At 42.7% G+C, this 22,739-nt stretch overlaps 1 long non-coding RNA gene across 9 annotated transcripts in view; it reads left to right on the top strand.

Annotated features, from left to right (window-relative positions):
* LOC137765427 (uncharacterized) overlaps window positions 1–22,172 on the top strand; it is a 94,977-nt gene extending 72,805 nt beyond the window's left edge. For 6 of the 9 annotated variants that reach the window (XR_011074163.1, XR_011074159.1, XR_011074162.1 and 3 more), the window contains 3 exons: window positions 410–971; window positions 20,632–20,813; window positions 22,077–22,172. This is a non-coding gene — a long non-coding RNA (uncharacterized lncRNA). The remainder of the gene's footprint in view (window positions 1–409; window positions 972–20,631; window positions 20,814–22,076) is intronic. The other 3 variants (XR_011074160.1, XR_011074158.1, XR_011074157.1) reach the window with 3 other exon arrangements.
* The last annotated feature ends 567 nt before the right edge of the window (window positions 22,173–22,739 follow it).

Here is a 22,739-nt window from a genome sequence, read left to right as displayed (position 1 = left end):
AATTGCTTCTCAATAGAATTTTGTATCCATTTTCTTGACTCCTGGTCATTATGCAAATAATTTTGTAACGAACTCTGCCTTTTTTTTTGTAATAATAAGATTTCATAGTGGGAAGAGAACAAACTTGGAATTAAGCCCATGATCAAATCTCCATCTGGGCATTTACTTATATTTTTGTGATTTTGAGACAATGATTTAAATGATCTGTGTTAGTTTGCTCATCTGTAGAATGGAGTTAATAGTATTTCCCACCTTACAGAATTATTGTGAGAAGTACATAAGACTTTTTCTACCCCACGTGAGTCAGGATGCTTTCGGCTCCAGGTTACAGACACTCAGTGAACATTGATCTGATTTATGAAGATGTTCATTGTTTTGTTTTTTTTTTGTTCATTTTTATCTTACAAAGCAACTTATAGGTTGGCAGTTCCACGGTCTTTCGATGGTTCAACAATTTCAGTTGGGATGCAGACTCTGTATATCTTTGTGATCTGCCATCTTGCATTGCCTCTTCTTCAGTTTATACTTTATGGCCACAGGATGGGCGCTCCAACTCCAGGGCACCATGTGCTCACAGCATTGCCCCAGGAACAGTGGCATCAAAACGCTTTCTTCTCAGAGATCTTGTCTTTTTATCCTACAAGTGAAGGCCTACCATGATAGACTTCCCCTTGTGAATCATTGGCCAGAACTACGCCCACCCCAAGACCAATCTCTGGCCAAGAGAGATGGACTTTCCACTGACTTAGAATGATCATGATTCACACCCTGGATGGTGGGTGGGGTTGCTTGCTTTCGTCTCTGTGATCCAGGCTTCTCTGCCCCCAAGCAGGAGGATGGAGAGGACTGCCTGCTGGGTTGACCACGAGCGACATCCAACACGCCTCCTACGCACGCTCCCTTCCCTGCCTGCCGTCTCCCCACATGCCTCATCTGCAACCTGTGCCTCTGATCTTTGTTTTCTTCCAGAGGTCAGAATCCCCAGTACACTGGTAGTTCTAAAGGGTTAAGAAGGAACCCCCTACAACATGTTTTCTTTGTTTTATTTGCATCTTCTGTCTTCCCCAATACGGCATGAAGTCTTGAAGAGTAAAGATTGTATCATATTCCTTTTTGTCTCTAGCGTCCAGCACAAATCCTGCTTGATGGTTTCTGTTCACAATAGGTGTGTTAAATGAAATAAGTGCCTGAAACCTGAAATTTAATGAGAAAATCATGCAGATTGGGGTAGGAATTCAATAAAAAACCTGTGTTCAATAAAAAACACAGGTCCAATAAAAAACCTGTGAGTATAGAGTAGAAGAGTGATTGACCAAAATGCCTGATAGGTGGAAAATCAGATATTACCACCTAACTTGCTGTTGATTTGCAAAGTAATCTCCTGTGTATCTAGAGGCAGCATCTTCCAGGGAAGGGAGAAAGAGCTGATAAATGGTGTGAATCAGCTGGGTCTAGCACAAACACAGCTGTGTGCAAGTGTGCGAACGTGTACCTAGTCAAGTGGGACTTTTCAATGGTCTGTAACCTTCAACTCCAGTCTTGTGTACTGGCCTTTTGTCCACCTTCGCCTTGGGCCTTTGCCTTTTTTGTGTATTACCCTCCTCTTCCACCCAGTGTACCCACAGACAAGGTTAGTGTCACGCTCATGTCTGTATTCCCTGCAATAAGAGTGCTGGGCCATTGCACAGGAGAGCTCAGTAAATACTTGTGGCACTGAATTGGATTTTCTCAGGAGAGGAGGAAAACACAAGTGGTCTCCAGCCGACACTAAGGCTTGCCTGCATGGGGAATCTTTAGCCAGCTTTTGGAGAGGTCATCTAGCATTGCCTGAAACTTCAATTCTTATTATGTGGTTCTTCTTCTTTTTGTTTTGTTCTGTCTTTTCTACCTTCTACACCATTGATTCCTTAAGCACGCTGGCATGTATGGAGCCATAGGCAATGATTATTGCCCAGGATTGGGGAATCCTTTGAAAAGGTTTTTTTCTTTTTTCTCATAGAATGCAGTAGTTAAGGCTGACACTCTCATTAAGCCTATTTCCTCACTCTCTGAATTGCTATATGCTACATGCTCCTGAGAATGAACTGTCAAAACCACATTCAAAACCACACACTGTACATTCAGTCCAATTCATTAGATTCCCTCCAACTTGGGACTCTCATGTGCCTGCACATAGGTAATTAACACCAATTTCCCCAAGAATGAGGAAGGTTGGAACCATGGGATGACATATTTATTTGATTTATAATGTGACTATCTTATAAATTGCATAAATCTTTGGTATTTGTGGATGGAATATCTCAAGGTTGACATTATTCTAGGTGTACAGGAAGTAGATGTCTGACTAATGGACCTCACAGAGATCAAGACAGAAGGGAGAACAGTAGGCAAGTGGGAAGAGGTCAAACATGGGACAGCAAACTTTTCATCCACTCCCTCTACCATCCCCCTTAGGTTTTTCCATGTGCCAAGGATGGATAAGTCTGAGGGCATCACTAAGGCAAGAGCCCATGGAATTCATGGTTCGTATGAGCACTTGATGAGATTGAAAACAATTAGACGGAAATGCAAGAAATGATTATTAGACCTTCTATTACTTGGAGCCTAGTGATATTTATACATTTCTAAAATCCAGTGAAGATCATTAATTCTGATAATAATTCTAATATTAAGCTCACATTCATTGTTATAGCTTTCTGAATATGTCTGGTGCTGAGAGGATGGATTGGTGCATTGGGTATATTTGCTTGAGACGGACAAAATGTGAACCACGTGGAAGAGAATGCTGTTGTGAAATACACATCTGGATTCTGAAAACCTGACTCTTTCCCTAATGAACTGACCTTGGCCAATGTATTTAGTCTCTGAGACTCAGCTTCTTTCATGTGATAAACTAGGGAATTACCACCTATATCTTACTCAGCATTCGTGTGAGGGTCAAATGAGGTCACACATGTAAACAACATGAAACAGTGCCTGGTATCTGGTAGAAGCTCAATACATGTTAATTCTCTTCACTGTATGCAGTAAGCTTTTAAAGTGTTAACACAGTGTAATAGGATGTCTTAATGGGTCTCTTTCTGTCTTTATTTTGGCTGATACCCAAGACATTAAGTGCCAAAACCTCCCATATAACAAAGCAAGATGCTCTATTGTTGAAGAAGGACTTGCAAAGGAAATTAAAGTCCCTAAGCCCCTCATCCATGTTGGGGGATGTGGCTGAGATAGGAATGCTCACCAGTATCTCCTGTGCTCCCCTTCATTTCCTGGCCTCCTTGCAGGTAGGCGGGGCCACAGGACTGTTCTGGCCAATAGGCTGTGAAGGGATGGGACACTTGTCACTTTTAGGCCCCATCGTAGAAGAGTGGGTGTGGCTTCTACATGCACTCTCTTCCCTAGTCTTGGTGTTGTGGCTAAGACACAAAACTGAAATTGCCTGGAATCCTGGGTCACCTAATAAGCAACAGCCCTCACAAGACATCCCGATTCTTAGCAGGCTTCTCCTGAGAGTGGAATAAAGTTTTGTTAAGCTACTGACATTTGGGGGTTAATTTGTCATTGCAGCTTAATCTGTCTATGTAAGGAGAAGCTGGAAAGTCAAGAGAAGACTTCTTTGAGGAAGTTGTCAAAATATTATAGTGTGTTCTTTCCCTTGTCCTGATGGGAAAGGGGAGGTGGGTACTTCCCTTTCACTTCTACCTAGTGAGAGGAACTTCAGAGGGAACGTGCAGAGAGCTGGACCTTTTCATCTGGGGACCATGAGGAGGAACGGAGACTGTGTAGGATCCAGAGTTGGGAGTCTGAAGGTGAGATCCTGTGGCCAGTGGGAGAGCTGGTTGCTTTGGGAGCAGGCTATGCTTCCAGAATTTGTGAGACAAGGATGAATGAGATGAATTAAGAGCCAAGTGGAAGAGAGCTGGCCTAGAGGGACTTTGCTCAAGCCGACTACTTGTAGGGGCATTAGGACCTAACAGAGTCAGGCTGTGTCTGGGAAGGCTGCAGGGGCAGGGCTGAGGAGGGAACTCCAGGCAGCCAGTTGGAGGAGAGGGCACCAACCATCGGGCTCTGAAATACCCGTGCAAAAGGGCCCCGAGAGGAAGAATCAGCCTTAACCCTCTGCCGCAGCTGGAGGTCATCCTTTCCTGCCCGTGAATTCTCCTCCGTTCTGCCCCTGGAGGAAACAGAGATGTCTTTTTGAGTTGAGGAAAGGGCCAGATGCTCTAGGTGGGGAAATGGAGAATGTGGCCTTGACCCCCTCCTGGATGAAGAAGCAGCATTGCTATTAAGTACCGATGAGAGTTTGACTCTTGCTTGAGACTGAATAGTTATATTATGAAAAAAGATTGGGAGTCTAAAACTAGAGAATTTTTTAAATATATAAGAATGACAGAAAAAATAGAGAAAACGTTTTTAATATAAAGAAGAATTAGTCTCACAGAGCAGATTTGAAAGAGCAGAGTGGAGAAAAATGTGTGATTTAAAAAAAAGTTTTGTTTTGCTGCACTTCCTCTTTCAAAGATATGGTTTCACAAGCATCACGTATTATACTATTGATTACATTAAAAACAAAACACCCAAAAAACAAAACAAAACAAAACAAAACAAAACACCCGAAACAGAGCAGAAATCTGAAATACCTAATAGGAGAGAGGTCTTTTCTTGAGCGATGTCACAGAGTATGACAGTGAATAAGGTATCATTCTTCTAATTATAGAACATAATCTCCTAATATGGGATAGGCTACCAAGAGCCAAAGGTTCATGAGCCTTCTGTATAGTGTCTTAAACACTTAAAACAGTGTCTTTTAAAAAGTCAATTAATTGTAATCCAAAATTGCTTGATAGTTAGAGCTCAGAGAAAAATTTAACAATGATTTTCCTAAATGCTCTTTATTCTCTGCAGCGATAAAAACAGCAAAACTAGAGATTATACTCTACAAACATGTTCCATGAAGAAACAGGTACTACAATTCTTGCCTTTTTAAAATGGTGTGTTTTTTATCCTCCTCTAAAATGTTTTCCATTATCTACTGTTCCCCTGTAAGAGCAGCAAATAGTGTGGTGATAAGCTCAGTAATTATGGACACTGTAGGTTCTGGAAGATTTTTGTAGGTGGAGTCAATGGGCAGCACTATTATCTGAGGCCACCACACTGGGTTAAGTGTCCTTCAGGATGAATCTTCAGAGGATCTCAGTGTGTCTTCCGTGTCATCAGTAGAGCCTAGTGGGGGTAGTGTTGGATAATGGGTAAATGAAGGGCTTTGAAGATGGCTTTGGAGATGGCAACCCCCAGACCAGCCCAAACTGTTCTCCCTGTTGACTGTGCAATTTTGGGCAAGTCACTTCACTTACTTAAGGCTCAAGTTTCTTCTTCAATAATATGGTTATTACCTACCGAGGGTTACTCTGAAGGTTAAATGTAATAACACATGTAAATCGCTAATACAGTGCCAGGAAAATAGGGTGAAAAAGATTAATAAAATAAATAGAATTATTTCAGGCTGATTATACAGTGACATTAACTAGAATGATAAAAGAATGGATGATGCTATAGGGATAAACCAATAATGATGAAATGAAAATTGGATAACTGTGAAAGGAGACAATGATAAACAGTGTAAAATTTATCCAGTTATAACAAAATGTGCATATGTCACAGTCCAAAGATACACAGTTTCCCTCTTTCAAATTATTTTATAACTATGAGAGACCTGAAATTTCCTTTTAAAATTCAGGAAAGAATTAATTATTTAACCTATTTAGGACTATTCCTTCTACATTGATGTACGGAAAGCGCTTCACGCATTAGAAGAATCACCACAGTCTGCTTCTGTCTTGTTTTGTGGTTGTACTCTGCTTGGCTCGCATCAGAGGATTCTCAAAGGCTTTGTTGATAGTCTCTTCCAAATGTGTTACTGGCTCTCAAGCTGTAGTTGAATTACCTTAAAAAAGCGGGCGCGTGCTTCTCTGAACTGAACTCATTGCCCCCTAGGGCCTTCTGTTTCTAGAAACATAGATACGTTTTTAATCTCTCTCACTTGCATACAAAGATGGCAGGGGATTGCTCCTTGCCAAGCGACTGGGTGTTTTAACCCAATGGAAAGATTGCAGATTCCTAGGAATAGCCAAACTGCTGCTTTTCCCTCCTGAGCCCAAGGATCTTGGGTTCACGTCTGTGGCCGTTACTTGCAGAATTGGACACTGTCTGCAGCTTTGAACTTGCTGCCATTTGGCCTGGACTCAGAGCTCTGGGCTTCTGCAGAGGCAGTGGTGTGTGTGGGGAGGGACTCGGCCGTTTGGTTTTTCCCGGGCATCTGCTGGAGGAGATTCAAGGTGGAAGGAAAGAGTGGAAACAGAAGCTCCCAGTGACACAGCGCGCCCATCTCCATTCATGCCCAAGTTTGTGCATCTAGGTGCTCTCTGGCTTACAGATTATTTAGACCCTTACTTTTTTTTGCCCTTCCCTAAACGGGGTGCCATCTGACCCTCCTCTATGGGTGTTGCTTCTCAGACAGTGACAGTGACAGATAATAAACATAAACCATCCATTTCCTCCTGCCAGCAGCTCTCTAATGCTCAGAAAGGCATATGTGTGGCCATAATACATGGTGGCACTCTCTCTTCTCTCATTTATCTGCTGCAGCCCTTATTCAACTGCCCTGTGTTTACCTTCGTCATTAGTAACCTCCCAGAGGTCACAAACAGGACTCATCTCTTTTTCTTTTGTTTTCCTCCCGTTATAAAAAGAACACGTCAATTTTTGACTCTTTGGAAAATTTGAAAACAAGTAATTAAAATGCTATTCTGAACCCCACCACTGAGAGATACTAGGTATTTATGTTGTGTTGTATTTCCATCTTGGTTTGACCTTGTGCATGTAAACAATTGAAATCACACTACATATTAAGTTTTATGTCTTGTTTTATTTCACTTAACATTATATTGTGAGCATTTCCTTAGACCAATAAGCATATTTCTCATAACTTGAGTGGCCAATACTGTTCCACTGTACAGGTATTTCTGATTTATTTAACCTTTCCCTTGTTGTATGTAATTTTTCACTGTCGTAGACGATGCCACAGTGAGCATCTTTCCCATAAATCTTTGCTGTTCCCACAGAGGATGGGATACACAGTGCTAAACACTTTCCAGAGAACTTGTATGCATTTACAGTCCCTTCAGCCATGTCTCAGAGTTCCATTTCCACCAAACTCCCTCCATTGCCATGAAGTGTCATATTTTACTGCCTATTTTAGAAAAAGGAAATGACACTCCACTGTTATTTCCATATACGTTTCCTGGATAATGAATATAATCTGTACAGCCTGCTTTACTTATTTGGGGTACAAATGTGATTATATTGCTCTAATTACCCCCAAAGGATGATTTCAGCATTTATAGCCAATATGAGCAGGGAGTTCAATATGTCCTCTTTTTTTTTTTTTTTAACATCTTTATTGGAGTATAATTGCTTTACAATGGTGTGTTAGTTTCTGCTTTATAACAAAGTGAATCAGTTATACATATACATATGTTCCCATATCTCTTGCATCTCCCTCCCTCCCAGCCTCCCTATCCCACCCCTCTAGGTGGTCACAAAACACCTAGCTGATCTCCCTGTGCTATGCGGCTGCTTCCCACTAGCTATCTATTTTACGTTTGGTAGTGTATATATGTCCATGCCTCTCTCTCACTTTGTCCCAGCTTACCCTTCCCCCTCCCCATATCCTCAAGTCCATTCTCTAGTAGGTCTGTGTCTTTATTCCTGTCCTGCCACTAGGTTCTTCATGACCTTTTTTTTTTCTTTCTTAGATTCCATATATATGTGTTAGCATATGGTATTTGTTTTTCTCTTTCTGACTTACTTCAATCTGTATGACAGACTCTAGGTCCATCCACCTCACTACAAATATCTCAGTTTCGTTTCTTTTTGTGGCTGAGTAATATTCCATTGTATATATGTGCCATATCTTCTTTATCCATTCATCCGATGATGGACACTTAGGTTGCTTCCATGTCCTGGCTATTGTAAGAATGCTCAACATCATTAATCATGAGAGAAATGCAAATCAAAACTACAATGAGATATCATCTCATACCGGTCAGAATGGCCATCATCAAAAAATCTAGAAACAATAAATGCTGGAGAGGGTGTGGAGAAAAGGGAACCCTCTTGCACTGTTGGTGGGAAAATAAATCGATACAGCCACTATGGAGAACAGTATGGAGGTTCCTTAAAAAACTAAAAATAGAACTACCATATGACCCAGCAATCCCACTACTGGGCATATACCCTGAGAAAAGCATAATTCAAAAAGAGTCATGTAGCACAATGTGCCCTCTTGAGGCCTCGCAGCCAACATCCCCATCCCTGCCTCATCTGAGAATCCACAGGGAAGAATTCGTCTGACTTCTGAATGCCTGGGAATAAGGTAACTGGAAAGCCTGATCAGTACCTTCTGTCAGAGGCTGCAGAGGGGGTGGCTATTGAAGGCTTGCCCTGAGCAATTCAGGTCCTTGTCCACATGCCCCACACATACTCACTCACTGTGTTCAAGCTCAGCCATGGTGTCAGGTTGGCTGGCTTGGGGGTGAGAGTCATGCTTAGAGCACTGTCCCATGCTACCCCAGATCTAGCCTGTGAGCTTCAGGGACCCTATAGTGCCTGAGCCATTAGATGCCTCCCACCTTTTGGTGAGGTCCTTTTGGTGCCCTGAACATCCTTTCTCTCCACAGACTTTAAGGGCCAGGAACACCTGGTCCAGCCAAGGTGCTAGTTTAGAATCTGGGAGCTGGGGAGTGGGGGCCAAGACTGTGATCTCAGAAGGCTCTTGGGCTGTCCATGAAGCGGATCCATTCCTTCCAAGATATCTGTCTACCAGGTGGAGGGAGCTTCTCCTAAAACCTGGGTGTGAGAGTATCCTCTGTGGGTTTACTGCCTGACTTTGAATCCTGGCTTTACCATTTCTGAGCTGGGTAATCTTGTGCAATTTGCTTAATCTCTTTAAGACTCAAATTCCTCATCTGTGAGAGAGGATTTATTTAAATACCTTCCTCTTAGGATCCCTGTGAGGATTAAATGAGATAATCCATGTGAAGTGTATAATGTCCCTGGCACAAAGACACACAACATAAGTTAGCCACAAAATTATTATGCTATATAAAACTCAAAAGGTCCTGTTGCACCCAAATGAAAGTTTTGCTACCAGGGGACTTCTTCTCCATTATGTGGAGAAACTGCTGGAAACTTATTTCTTGTTTTAAAAATCTGTCTTAAATTCATTGATTAGTAAAGTTAAACATCAACCCCCCACCAGCCCCGGCGTTGCTATATTTATTTGCTCTTTGGAGAATTGTCAGTCAAAGCGTTTCCTGTTTTCTGCTTTCTTTTTATTTTTTAGTTAAACTTTTTATTTTGAGATAACTGTCTATGCAGTAATACGAAATAAGACAGAGAGATTCCATGTAACCCTTGTTTCAGTTTCTTGAACATCTGTGCGTGTGTGTGTGTGTGTGTATTTATTTTTTCCAGCTTGTTTCTGTTTTTCAGATTATATCATTTCTATTTTTCTATCTTCAAGGTCACTAATTCTTTCTTCTGTCCTCTACATTCGATGTTGAGTCCATTCACTGATTCTTATTTAGTTTTTCCATTTTCTTATTCTAAAATTTCCGTTTGGTTCTTCTTTATATCTTCTGTTTCTTTGCTGAGATTTTCTGTTTCTTTGCTAAGTCTTTCTATGTCTTCATTTGTTTCAAATGTGTTCTTAACTGTTCATTGAAGCATTATACGATGGCTGATTTAAAACCTTTGTCAGATAATTCTAACATCTCTGTGTGGGTATCTATATTTTCACCATTCTAGCTGAGGTTTTCTTAGTTCTTTGTGTGATGAGTGCTTTTTGATCAAAACCATTTGGGGTATTATGTTATGGACTCTGGGTCTTAGTTACACCTTCATTTTTAGCTGGCATTTGTAGCATCGCTCCATCCGAGGAAGGGAGCCCACCCTCGTTACTGCCAGGAGGGGTGGGAATACCAAGTCCCCTATACACTCTGTTGACCTCCAAGGGTGGTGAAGCTCTTCCTTACTGCTGGGTGAGGGTAAGAGATTGGCTCACCACGAGGTCTTTACCCCACCCTTGCCTGCGAGGGCAGAGATACATTGTCACTGATCCCACATAGCCTCCAGGGTCAGGGGGCAGGGTGGCCTCATTCACACTGGGTGGTGGTGAAAGTCCTGACTCAATGCCGGGGGTCTTCTGAACCCCAGCATGGTGCCTTATTACTGCTGGTAGGTTACTTACTTGGTGCTGTTATATTGCAGCCTTCCCACATAGTCTCCATAACATGGGGGTGGGGGACCACATTACTGCCTATTACATGCCTGTTACTGCAGGCAACTGTACTGCTTGTCCTGCTCCCTACTCTGCCTTTTCTGCCATCGCCCTGGTGGAAGAGTTCAGAGACCTTCTACCAGACCAAGGAAGATGGATGTCTAAGCTCCCCACCTGGCCTTTGCTGGCATGGGTGGGGTGGGCCACAGTTTTATCTGTGATGTTTAGCTGGAGGAGAGCATTATGGTCTAAAAGTTATCTGTCTTGCTAGGTTGCTCCTTGCTAGGCTTTCCTTAGGGAGAGAAGACTTTTGGGGGATCTTTTTTTGGGTCTGCATCCATTGGCCTTTCCAGGTTGCCAGCTTCTGAAGCTCCAAGTCTGGGGTATGTATATGGGGCAAAAGGAAAACCCGGGGAGCTCACCACTGTGTCATTTCTCAGGTCCAAGGTTCCTAGCTGGTCTGCCTTCTTCCCTCCATCTTTCAGAGTATTCTTGTTTGTTTTACCTATAAGTTCAGGGGTTTTAGCTGTACTTAGTGGGAGGATTAGGGAAACGTATGTTCCCCAGAAGTGAAAGTTTCTCTCTGCCTCCTTTTCAAAAATAAAGTCTTATTGTTTTCCTTATAAACTTTTCAGAAATCGAATATTAAGGATATCAACCTTCTGAATGTCAAAACTGTAAAAAATATCTTTTCCTATATGTGGTTATTTGTATGCTTGTTCAAGACCTGTGCTACATTCACTTAAAAAAATCATATTGATGTTAGTGGTGATGGTGATGATGATGAATCAGAAAGTATTGGCTAAAATCAAGTGCTTAGATCTTTAGCCAAATTGAGTTCTGTAGGTGGTCTCCTGTTGCCATAGATAATTTTGAATTAGCTGCAGGGGAGTGAAGTCTTGGTAGCAGATTCAAGGTTTGGCATGTCCCTGTCCTCCAGGAGGAATTGAGACTTTCAAGGGACTGACCAGGAGGCTGCTGGCAATTTGGCCTCCAGGAGGGCTGAGAAAGTTCCTATCAGCAATCCATGCTGGCTCTGCCGAAGGATCTTGATGACACCTTAGTGCCTTTACAATCAGAGTGGCAGTGGACAGCTTATTCCCTTGGCAAAATGCTGGAGATCTGCCCTTTATAACTCCAATGCTGCAAAATTGAGACTCTTGGACTCAGCGACTTTGGGGACATTATTTATATGACACTTCTACGAACCTGCTGGGCTTTCTGGTCCCTCCAATCAGGGGAGACCCTCAGGAAAAATGTGACCCTTGGGATGATGGTTTTGGGTGATTCTAACTCCATTTTTGCCCTTCATTCATTTATTCATTCATTGAACCATTGTTTATCTACTTATTAGAGAACTCCCTTATTTTCAGGAGGCATCAGGGAAACAAGTGAAAAACATCCTTTTTGCTGATAGGATGATCATAAGTAGGGAAGACAGTGACCATTACATTTACAGCCATGATGGAAAGAAGTACAAGGTCGTCCCAGAGTGCAGAGCAGGCTAGGGATAGACTGTCAGAAAGGGCTTCTTGAAGGAGATGACACGTGGGGTGAGTCTTGTTGGGGAAAAGGAATTAGCCAAGTGAAGAGGGAGCAGGCGTGCAAGGTTGACCACTGAAGCAGAGGGATGTGGTTCCAGGATGGTGGGACCACAGAGTGGGAAATGCCAGGTGTGTGAGAGGTGAGCCTGAGAGGCAGAGGGAGTTTGGTGCTGCAGGGCTTTATTGTCAGGCTACCGCGCCTGGATTTCAGCCTAAAGACAACATACAACCATGAAGGGTTTTTATGCAGAATAGTAGCACAATATTCCAGAAAGCTCATTCTGACTATCATGTGGAAGAAGAATGGATTGGAGAAGGATGGGCCTTTGTCTTGAATATAATCACTGGCCACTTCAGTCTTGGAGGAAATCAGTATGTTCATTTGTACCAAAATGTGAGTGATTTTACATGATCTTAAGAACAGTATTTTTGTTGTTATTGTCGTAAATGAGGATTGGCAGAATCTGATTTTGTGGTGAACCCTCAAACCATACCATGTGGGTGAGCATACATTTGCTGAGGTTTGAGGTCTGCTGGCCAGTCCTTCGCATAAACTGCAGGTAACCGAGGGCTGTTATCATCGGATGAATTCCTTTCCATCCATCTGTTTATGTAAATAACGAGAAGGGCCTTTCTTGTGAGCTGTGAAGATTGTCCTGAAGGAGAAAACAGCTGCTTTTCCGTGCTTTGGAAGAATGATAGGAACTGATGGTAAAAGAGGGGAAAATGAAGGCCACTTCCCATTCATTTCCTTCCTTCGGATCAGAAACTATGAAAATGTAAATGGAACCTTGAAACACTCAAGCAGAAATGGGAAAACAGAGGACAAAGGCTGTTTGAGACATAGCTAGTGAGTTTGGGGAGGCTGGGAGGTGGGGGAGATATTCGCTGTCCCCAGGAAACAATATCGCTTTCATCCAAAGGAAGAAAAAATAAGTTCTCTGGTTTCCTATGTCCTGAGGCTGAATTTAATTAAAGCAAGAAAGGGCAGAGAGAAGTGATAAATAAAACAAAACCTAGATCTGTAGGAAACTGCCCTAGAGAAGTTAGAGGAGAGTGAGGCTGGTAATCATCATTACATGAGGGATGAGATATGTCAAGGGTAGAGGATGTCATGTGGACAATATAATGAAGCACCATATGGGAGGAGATAGTAAAATCCAAACACCTTTTATAATAGCAGAACTAAGATGCAGGGTGCATGCATGAGCACTGGTTCTTTTCAGTTTGACAAAACGGATCTTTGATGTCTCCCTCTTTATCAGCCTGGGCTATGAAAGCAGTGGTATCTGCAAGGTGATGCCCTTGGCTGAGGGCCACTTAAGTTTCACTGGAGAAGTGAGAGAGGAAAACTGAGTGGTGGATAATTTGTATGGTAAGGATCGCATTTCAGATGATCTTGGGGAAAAGGTAATATACGCCAAAACATAACCAACGGTAACGGGAATGCCTGGAGCAATTGAAAATCCAAGTTCTCAAATGCGGGATGGCAACCCCAGGTTTGCCACTTTTGGGCTGGGTGACTTTGGGCAAGTCACAACTTCGCTATTCATCAGTCAGTCAAGGAATGGGGCTAAGGTGCAATACCTCATTTTAGCTATTGTTAAAAGGATTAAATGAATTAATATGTGTAAGGCACTTAATTCCTGGCACACAGAAAATGCAATGTATAAAAAAAATTTAAAAACTATTGGATGAGGACTGTCTGCCCAAGTTATTGGGGTGTCTGGGGACTCAGTTTGAGACAGTATAAAAGCAAAAATGTCACTTGGACGCTCTGAGCCAACTTGTGGAAGAGTCTAGAATCAAGAGAGTGAGAAATCGGGCTTCCCTGGTGGCGCAGTGGTTGAGAATCTGCCTGCCAATGCAGGGGACACGGGTTTGAGCTCTGGTCTGGGAGGATCCCACATGCCGCGGAGCAACTAGGCCCGTGAGCCACAATTACTGAGCCTGCGCGTCTGGAGCCTGTGCTCCGCAACAAGACAGGCCGCGATAGTGAGAGGCCCGCGCACCGCGATGAAGAGTGGCCCCCACGTGCCACAACTAGAGAAAGCCCTCGCACAGAAACGAAGACCCAACACAGCCATAAATAAATAAATTAAAAAAAAAAAAAGTTCAGCTTAAAAAAAAAAAAAAAAGAGAGTGAGCAATCAATACTAGCATCCTGTGGGGAATGGGAAAGTTCAGGATCATAAATGGATGGCGGAGCCGTGAGTCAGGGGTGGGCTGGAGAAGGCATGGAATCAGAGCCAGCGTAGAGCGAGCTGACGGCAGTCTGTAAGCAGGGATTTGTGTCACTTTGTTCGTTGCTATAAGCCTAGTGTCTAGAGCAGCGCCTGATACATAGCTGGCCCTCCCTAAGTGTTTGTTGAGTGAATGATTGAAGTGTTGAAAGGGCAGTGGGCATGTTGGCCTGGTTTAAAGGAACAGAATCAGGATGGGCAGATGTTACAGGGAAACAACCTTAAAGGCCACAGTAACTCCCACAGCAAGAGTCTGAGTTCTCTGGGGTGTCTAGAATTAGAAAATCCTGAATTTGAGTAAGGAAGGCTGAGGAACATCAATTAATGTCTTTCTCTCTCTCTCTCTCTCTCTCCCTCCCACCTGCCTTTCCTCCTTCCTTTTGGATCTTTGTCTTTCATCTGCCAATCTACCCTGATATAAAGGAAGTGGTTGCCTTCTAATTTTTCTCTCTTCTGTGGATGGAGCAAGGACACAATCAAGTGAGTTTAAGGAACAGTTAAGAGATTTCAGTTAGGTTTAAAGAAGAATTTCTTACCAGCAAGGAGTGCTCAATCCTGAAATCTGTTACAGAGGCAAGTGGGGGAAAACCTTCTGGTCTAAAAGATCTCTGCCAGTAGCATAAATTCTCCATTCTCTAGAAAGCTCTGTGATCCTACATGAAAGAGAATGAACGAGGAAAACTCATGAGGGATCTCTGCCCAGGAGGATGTGGAAGTGAAGACGACCTTAAAGATGACTCAAAGATTTGCAGGCTTGCAAAATGGAATTGGGTGATGGGAGGGAAAGGCATGATGTCCAAGGACCAGGCCAAGGCAAATGGCAGCATTCTCTTTTCAGCAGGTCAAAGAAGAGAGGGCATGAATCCTTGGTGTATTTATGGTTAGTTGCTAATTCTGGGGTTTTAGCCTGTTTGGGATATTGTGATAAGGATGTGTAGGATTGTGGTGGTGGTGGTGGTGGTCTTTGTGTAGGTGTGAGTAGGTGGTATATGTATGAGGATCTGTATGGATGTGTGTGTGTGTGTGTGTGTGTGTGTGTGGATGAGAATGAAAAAGAGGTGTCTATATTTTCAAATGCTGCTAAAGTGCTTAGAGATCCTCATTGTGGGTTTCCATGGAAACATGAGATTTTATCTCAGAAACAAATGGCAGGATCCTGGAGAAAAGGGCACGGAAACTCACATTTAATATCTTTTTGTAATCTACTTATTTTTGTGCATTTGTGAGGGCAAGTAAGCTAAAGGATTGATCAAAATATTCAGAAATATCTTAGTGGTTATTTTAATAAAAAAAGGAGGACATTGGTCATTCGGCTTTTGTTTTACACAGCTTTCACATAACACAGAGGTTGTTTCTAAGATTCTCTCTTTGATTTCTTACTTTACTTCAGCTTGTGTACCAACCAATTCTTGTTAAATATTTATGGACAAGATTAAAGACTATAAAACTTAGCAGCTGGCAGCTGTCCTCCCCTAAAGGATAAAGCAGAGAGTTTTCATTTTAATTGGATAACTATGTGACAGAAATATCTAACCCCTAAGGGAAATACAAGAATTAAAATATGTAAAGCAATTTTCAAAAGAGAAAATCGCCTTTTACATTTTGTAGTTTTTATTTCCGTGTGTAGTTTGTGTGAAGGTGAAGTTACGGTGTCGTCTTTTAGTTTCCTAAGGTTGAAGACATATTTCAATGTTTCAGAATGTTTCCTAATAAGATTCAGGCAGTGAAAAGACAATTTTGGTCCTTGATGTGACACAAAATCACTCATCATACTTCACTTCTAAGAATCTTTAACACAGCTGTCTCATGACCAAGTTGTAAAATGAGAGAGTAAACTGAAAAGTTCTGGGGGATGGAGGAATCCATTAAACTGGCGGTCTGACATTGAACGTAACCAACAACAGTTGAAAAAGTGTTTTTTCTTTTTTTTCCATTATTAAGCCAGCAATTGCCTGACGTTGAATAACCAAACTGTTTGTATTGAGCTTCTGACATTGATCTCATACTGTTTGAGAGATAGAAAGACATTCATTGATGTTCCTCAGCTGATCTTGGACAAGTCACTTCCCCTCTGTGGGTCTGATACTCAACCATAACATATGGGGCTTGGACAAAATATTTCCTAAGATTTTTTTTGTTTGTTTTTGAGGGCCTAAGTGTCTAAGTCAGGGTCAGCAAGCAAGGGACCATGAACCAAATCCTGTCTCCTGCCTGTTTTTTTATAACCCTGAAAATTAAGAATGACATTTTAAAATGGTTGGGGGAAAATCAATAGAAGATTAATATTTTGTGATACCTAAAATTATATGAAATTCAAATTTCGGTGTCTATAAAGTTTTATTGCAACAGATCCAAGCTCATTCATTTACATTGTTTTGTCCACGGCTGTTTTCACACCACAATGGCACAGCTGAGTACTGTGACAGAGACCCTATGATCCTCAAAGCCTAACATATTCACTCTATAATCTTTTCAGAAAAAGGTTTCCAACTTCTACCTAAATGATTCTCAATCATTTAAAAGAATCGGTCAAATCATCTTGTTTTGATTGTTTGAACAGTAATGTTCTTAATAGAACGGATTACGTTTGGAAAAAGTTTTGTTAGATCTTTTCTCTGTGTCTAAAAGGGGGAAAATGTGGTTTTCTTCAAACAAACCGGGTAACTTTTTGACATGAACCAATTTCTCTGGGTAATTTTTCCTCTCTCAGCTTCATGTGGGGAGTGTTAGCTGCATTCCTGTAGGAGTGGGGGAGGTGGGAGAATGTCACCTATGGACCAAAGGTTTCAAGAGTCCACTCCTTCAAGGTCTCCCTTGTTTACAAGGTCTCAAACCCAAGCTCTGAGAAAAACTCTTGACTGGCTGAAGTGCAAATGAAACCAATCACTAGCAGACCTGGGGAGGTAACCTTTATTGATCCTTTGCTCTCTGCCAGCCTCAGTGTTAGGCAGTTGCATGCATAGTTTTTTAAAATTCTTTTTAATGACCTCATCTCCCAGGCGGGAGGGCCTGGGGCCTGGAGAGTTTAGACAGCTGGTAAGTAGAGGAGTGTAGATTTGAGCCTAGGTCTGTCTGACTTCTAAGCTCAAGTTCTTACAAAATCAACTTCATATTTACAAAAACTCTCTTCCCAGTAAGGAAGTAACCCAAAGAAACCACAAATAAGTCCAGAAGTCCTACATTTTTATATCATAGACAGGTCTAGGAACTTCTGTCAGTCTCTTTGGATGTGTCAGAACTCTCCCTAAATAGCTTCCAATCTCTGTTTTCAAGTGTCAGAGCTCTCCTTGATGAGACTTTGTTTGTTTTGCATGCTATGGCTTCTGTTGTTGGCATCCCACTGTTTTTAAGGGCTGACTCCCAGTGTGCAGAGCTCCCAGGAGGCCTGACACTTTGCTGGCCGTTGGCAAGTGGCACCTCGTCTATCCAGTCTGCTAGGAACCTTCCTACACTGGCTGATTACATCTTCCTCTGAGCCCCCCCGTCTGTCTTTTCCTTCATGTCCAACATTCTGCCGTGGAGCCCCATTGGACTGTAAGCTTCTTGAGGGAAAAGATGCAGGAGAAAATCTGAGAAGTCCTATTTCCCCTCCCTGCTCTCTCTGCCTTCCCTGCCTGCATTCTGCCCCTACTTCATGAGCAGTGGCAGAAGCATCTTCCATTTGTTCCTTTAGTTAAGCCTTGGCCACGTTGGGATGAGCCATTTCCAGCATCCAACTTTGGCAGCCTGTGGCAGTGCTGGGTGGATGGACCCACATGTTTATGAGCATAAGGTGAGGCCCAGGCCTCTCTCACAGTCCTTCGCCCTGATGCCCACCCAACCTGCAGGGTGGGCTGAGTGGTTAGGCCGAGGGTCCCTGTTCTCTGCAGCTGGGCTCTAGGCATAGAGGAATAATGCAGACCGTTTTGAACATCTACTATGTGCCAGACATTGTTCCAAGCACTTTATAGGTATTATCCTACCTAACTCTCAGAACCCTGCCCATTTTAGAGGTAAGGAAAAGGATGGAGAAAAGTTAAGCCACCTGCCCAATATTATAAGCTGGCAGAGCCAAGAATTAAATCCAAACCTTCCAGCTCCAGAAACCAAGCCGAGACAAGCTGAGTGGCTTGGTGTTTTTCAGCTACCAAGAGTTCATTCCAAAATCTCTGGCAAAAAATGTGCAGCTTCAATGAATACTTTTCACTCAGGTGTTGTTATTCAGATCCCCAGCTTTGTTTTCTTAGGGGAAAAAATCCAACTGAGAAAGGATCATACTTGGAGTCATCTGAAAAACAATTTGATAGCTGTGATTGTTGTTTAGAAATGAAGCCCTTTCTCACTTTGTGCTCCTGGAGCCTTTATTTCTGTGTGTGGAGGGCGGGGGAGGTGGGGAGTTGGATGAGCTGTGAAAATAAGTGGATTTTCTCTGATGTCTAATCCACTAATTATGCAGAGCAAAATTGGATCACACTTGTAATTCAGTTTTTATTGTTTGCATTAAGAAATGCTATTGGCAGAGCTGTGAACAGGAAAAGGGAGAAGGACGTTGCAAATCATTACTTAATGTGAACAGAGTGAATGGTAATTTTATGGGGGGGGTTTGGGCAAGGTGTTGCGTTTGGACTGCTCGGTGTAGTTAATGGAGCTGTAGCAGTGGTGGCTAAAGTGGCAGCAGAGAATATTAAGGAAAGTAAAATGGAAAGAAATTTGAATATAAGTCATAATGACTACTCTATGTTTGCATACAGGATGAGGAGTAAAATGCAATGCATGGATTCTTTGTCATTGAGTTTAAAGGAACTGTCACCCCCAAATTGGCTCTAATGATAGAAATTTCAGAAAGGTGATAAACTTTTGGGTGAAAAACTCAGGGCTCACCAGTATTTGGACCTTTCTTCAAGTTTGCTCAGAGCCCAAGGCTACCACCTCCTCCTTTGTGTGTAATAATAGTGCTCATCTCTGTCATGGGATTACTTTTATGCCCCAAACATCTTGAAGCTATTGGGGGTGTACCTCCCTCCAGTCTTCATGGCTTACCAAGTGCCATCAAACACTAACATTCTAAGGAAAACATCAAGAAGGTGAATTTTGACTTAGAAAAGAGAAAGACCCAGAATGAAAGTAGCCTTGGGTGGAATGTATGTGGGGAAAGGAAGGTTTTCTAGAAAGTTTTTATGGTGTTGAGCTGGGATTGTCTCTGCCTAGTACTTTTGCTCACATCTCTCTCTCCCTCACTCTCTGTCTACCTGTCTGTGTCTTTCTATCATTTCTTACTAGGAATGATAAAATTATCTTTCAGAAAGAGGCTTGCTTCAAAGCCTGTAGTTCAATTTGGGGTCCAGTTGACACCATTCTCCACTTGGGACAGTGTGTTTCTGCCATGTGCCCACTGGGCAGGTACCACCCCATCTCCCAATTATGAGAATGAAAAATGGCTCCAGACGTTGCCAGATATCCCCTGCTGGGAATGTTGCCCTTGGTTGAGAACCACTGGGGTAGCCCATCTTTTTTATTCACTGTGTTAAACTCACCGATGGAGGATGGAAATTGAGGAGAAAAGAGGAAGTCTAGTCCTTGTGGATTTTCCCCCCATGACTTGCCCATCCTTCCTTAGAATTGGAGTTTTCCTAGACGTTTATTCAGAAGCTGACTGTGTTTTCATTCCTTCTTCAGGAAGGAGTTGCCTATGGTAACCCTACATTTAACCTTTTGAGGACCTGCCAGAATGTTTTCCAAAGCAGCTGCACTCTTTAATGCAGGTTTTGCAAATGCAATTTCCTGTGACCCCCTTCTCCCATTTCCTCCTCTTTTAGAGCTTGTCTCAAATATCACCTCCTCAGGGACACCTTAGCTGACCTTCAAGACTAGTTCAGGCCTCTTTATTACATGCCCTCATCACAACAAAATTAATTTTTGTGTAAAGTTTTATTAACTTTGAGACTCTTTGTGCCTCAGTTTATCCATTTATGTATTTATTTGTAAAAAAGGGGTAATGCTGTCTAAATTACACATGAGAATACTAGAGTTAAAATGTCTAGCATCTCAAAGCCTAGCACATAGTAGGGCTAAAAATGGCAGTTATTATTTTAATATTCTCTGTATGGAATATAAGATCAGAACCATGACTGCACATTCGTTAAGCATGAACCAGATATAACTTGTTTTCCCACAGTTTTTTGTTCATAGCTAGTTGATACTTGCTTTGTGTTTTGTTGCTTAGAAATGTTCACCAGCAAACAAACAGGTGGCAGAGTTGTAAGAGAATATAATAGAAAGAAGATGTAAATAGAAAAAATTCTATTTATTAATTTATTTGAATTGGGAAAATGGCTAATATTTGATTTTAGAAGGAAAGACGTTAGTTTAGCTAAAGGAATCCCAGCATTGGGTGGGGCATATTTTATGAACCATGATTCTTAACAACATATACAAAGATTTTTTTTTTTTTTTTCATTTGCACACCATTAGTCCCTCAGACTCCTGAAGAGCCAGTCCTCACATTTCCTTCTGCTTTTTTCCCCTGAAGCTTGGCCAAGGCAGAAGCCAGTTCCCCAGTATGGCAGTGATACTCTCCGGCTGAGAACTGGGCCACTGGTCTGTTTCTCAGCAGCTCCCCAAGGCTGGCTATGCTGAAGAGAAACCACAGAGAACCATCTGGAAGTGAGGGTTGGCGGCATCTCACCTCCTGCCCACATGTGCAGCTATAATGTAAGTGTCATGCGCCAGGCAGTGCTGGCATTGCTAGAGATTAAAGGGGAAAATGCTGGTCAGGGACCAGTAGTGGATGCAGGGACTGTTGGCAGCCCTTTCCAACCTGGAGAGTGAGGAGTTGGGATCTTGCAGTCACAGTTGAGGCAAGACAGATCAGGGCTTTGGGGTGCCTCCCATTGCTAGATTCTAAGGCTTTTCTAAGCTGAGTGTTGGGCAAGTGCAGAACAAGGTGGGGGAAATAACTCCCTTCTTTCAGGGGGCTACCAGAGGAGAAATACAATTTATCAAGAACTGTCCTTAGGAATCTCCCAGGTTGATGGAACTTTCCTCTTCTGGCCTCATTTTCTTCTTCGTCTTTCAAGTCTTCTACTGAGTGCCCTGGGGATGCTGGGCACCCCAGGCTCCCTGCTGGTCCCTGGCCTGTATTGGATGCTGTTGGTACATTCCAGATGCCTGATGGGCATTCATCCCCTGTTGTGAGGTGTGGTTGATAACCACTCCTTGCTGTCTCCTTCCCAGACAGTGGGAGCCTTCTCAAAAGAGGATGTCCCCCACTGTCCCATCCTCTCTTCCCTTCTTGCCTCCAGGTGGGGCCAATCCTAAATTACACTGAAGCTCATCTCCAGCTGAGACCACATCCTTGCTCTTGTTCCCCTGTCTTATCCTGCTTCCCTCTCTCTTCTCCTGGAAGCATTCTTTCATAAACCACTTGCATAAGAATCCCTGTCTTAGGCTGTGCTTCTAGGGAAGCCAAGATAGTGCCCCTACTCAAGACTTCCTTCTGTTTTCTTTTCAATTAGGACCTGTCTCTACTAGGCGAAGATGGGTCATATTATTAATTGATCATAAGTAAACCCTCCTAGTATATTTGTAGGCTAAATGTGTTACTTTTCCTGAAAACATAATACCTTACCACCAAGAATTTACTTTTAGGACTTCTTAAGTAGCAATCCCAGTGGGCAAATGTCAGTGGAATTGTAGGGGTATGGCTGACAGTGTCTGCAGGGAGGAGAAGGAAGGGATGCTTCTGAAGAGTTGGACCTTTCAGCATCCATTCCAGAAAGACTTTCTGAATCACCCTCACCATCTGCAATGGACTGAATGTCTGTTTCCCCCCAGATTCAAATGTTAAAATCTTAGTCTCCAGTGTGATGGTATTTGGTTTGGGAGATAACGAAGTCATGAGGGTGGAGCTCTCATGAATGAGATTAGTGACCTTATAAAAGGGACCCCAGAGAATTCTCTCTGCTCTCTACCAAGTGAGGATACAAGGAGAAGTCGACAGTCTGCAAGATGGAAGAGGGCCTTGAGCAGAACCCGACCGTGCTAGCATCCTGATCTTGGAATTTCAGAATTGTGAGAAATAAATTTCTGTTGTTTATAAGCCACCTAGTCTATGTGACTTTGTTATAGCAGCCCAAACTGACCAAAACACCATCCCTGCCCACCAGTGAATTGAACGCTCCTTCCTTGATCTGATGAGTACCCCTTTATTGCACTTATCATATTGCATGGTGATTATTTGTTTTCCTGGCTCCCTCCCCCACTAGACTAGGAGTGTCTGGAGAGCAGGGACCTTGTTCTATTCATCTCTATATCCTCAGTGCTCCTCAGAGTGCCTGGAACCCTGTGTGAACTCAATAATGCATGTGACTGATAGAAGCCCACCTCCTTCTCCTCCGCTTTCATGTATATTGGGACCTGGGCACACATGACATTTTGGGTGGGATAAAATCTTTAGAATATTAATCAATTGTCTTTCTTCCCAGTATTTCCCAGATTTTGAGACTGGAAAATGTTACCCCAGGCTGAGGGAAAGAGAAGAGAGAGAGGTGATGAGAAATGGGAAGCTGATGGGTCTCCGAAATAGCCTGGGGGTGAGGTGATGGTCAGGCAGAACCCAAGATAGACTTACAAGGTCCA

This window comes from Eschrichtius robustus, chromosome 5 (assembly GCF_028021215.1).
Source record: "Eschrichtius robustus isolate mEscRob2 chromosome 5, mEscRob2.pri, whole genome shotgun sequence".
In the NCBI taxonomy this organism is placed as follows: Eukaryota; Metazoa; Chordata; class Mammalia; order Artiodactyla; family Eschrichtiidae; genus Eschrichtius; species Eschrichtius robustus.
Note: the sequence above shows the minus strand (reverse complement) of the source record. Positions and strands in the feature narration are given on the sequence as shown.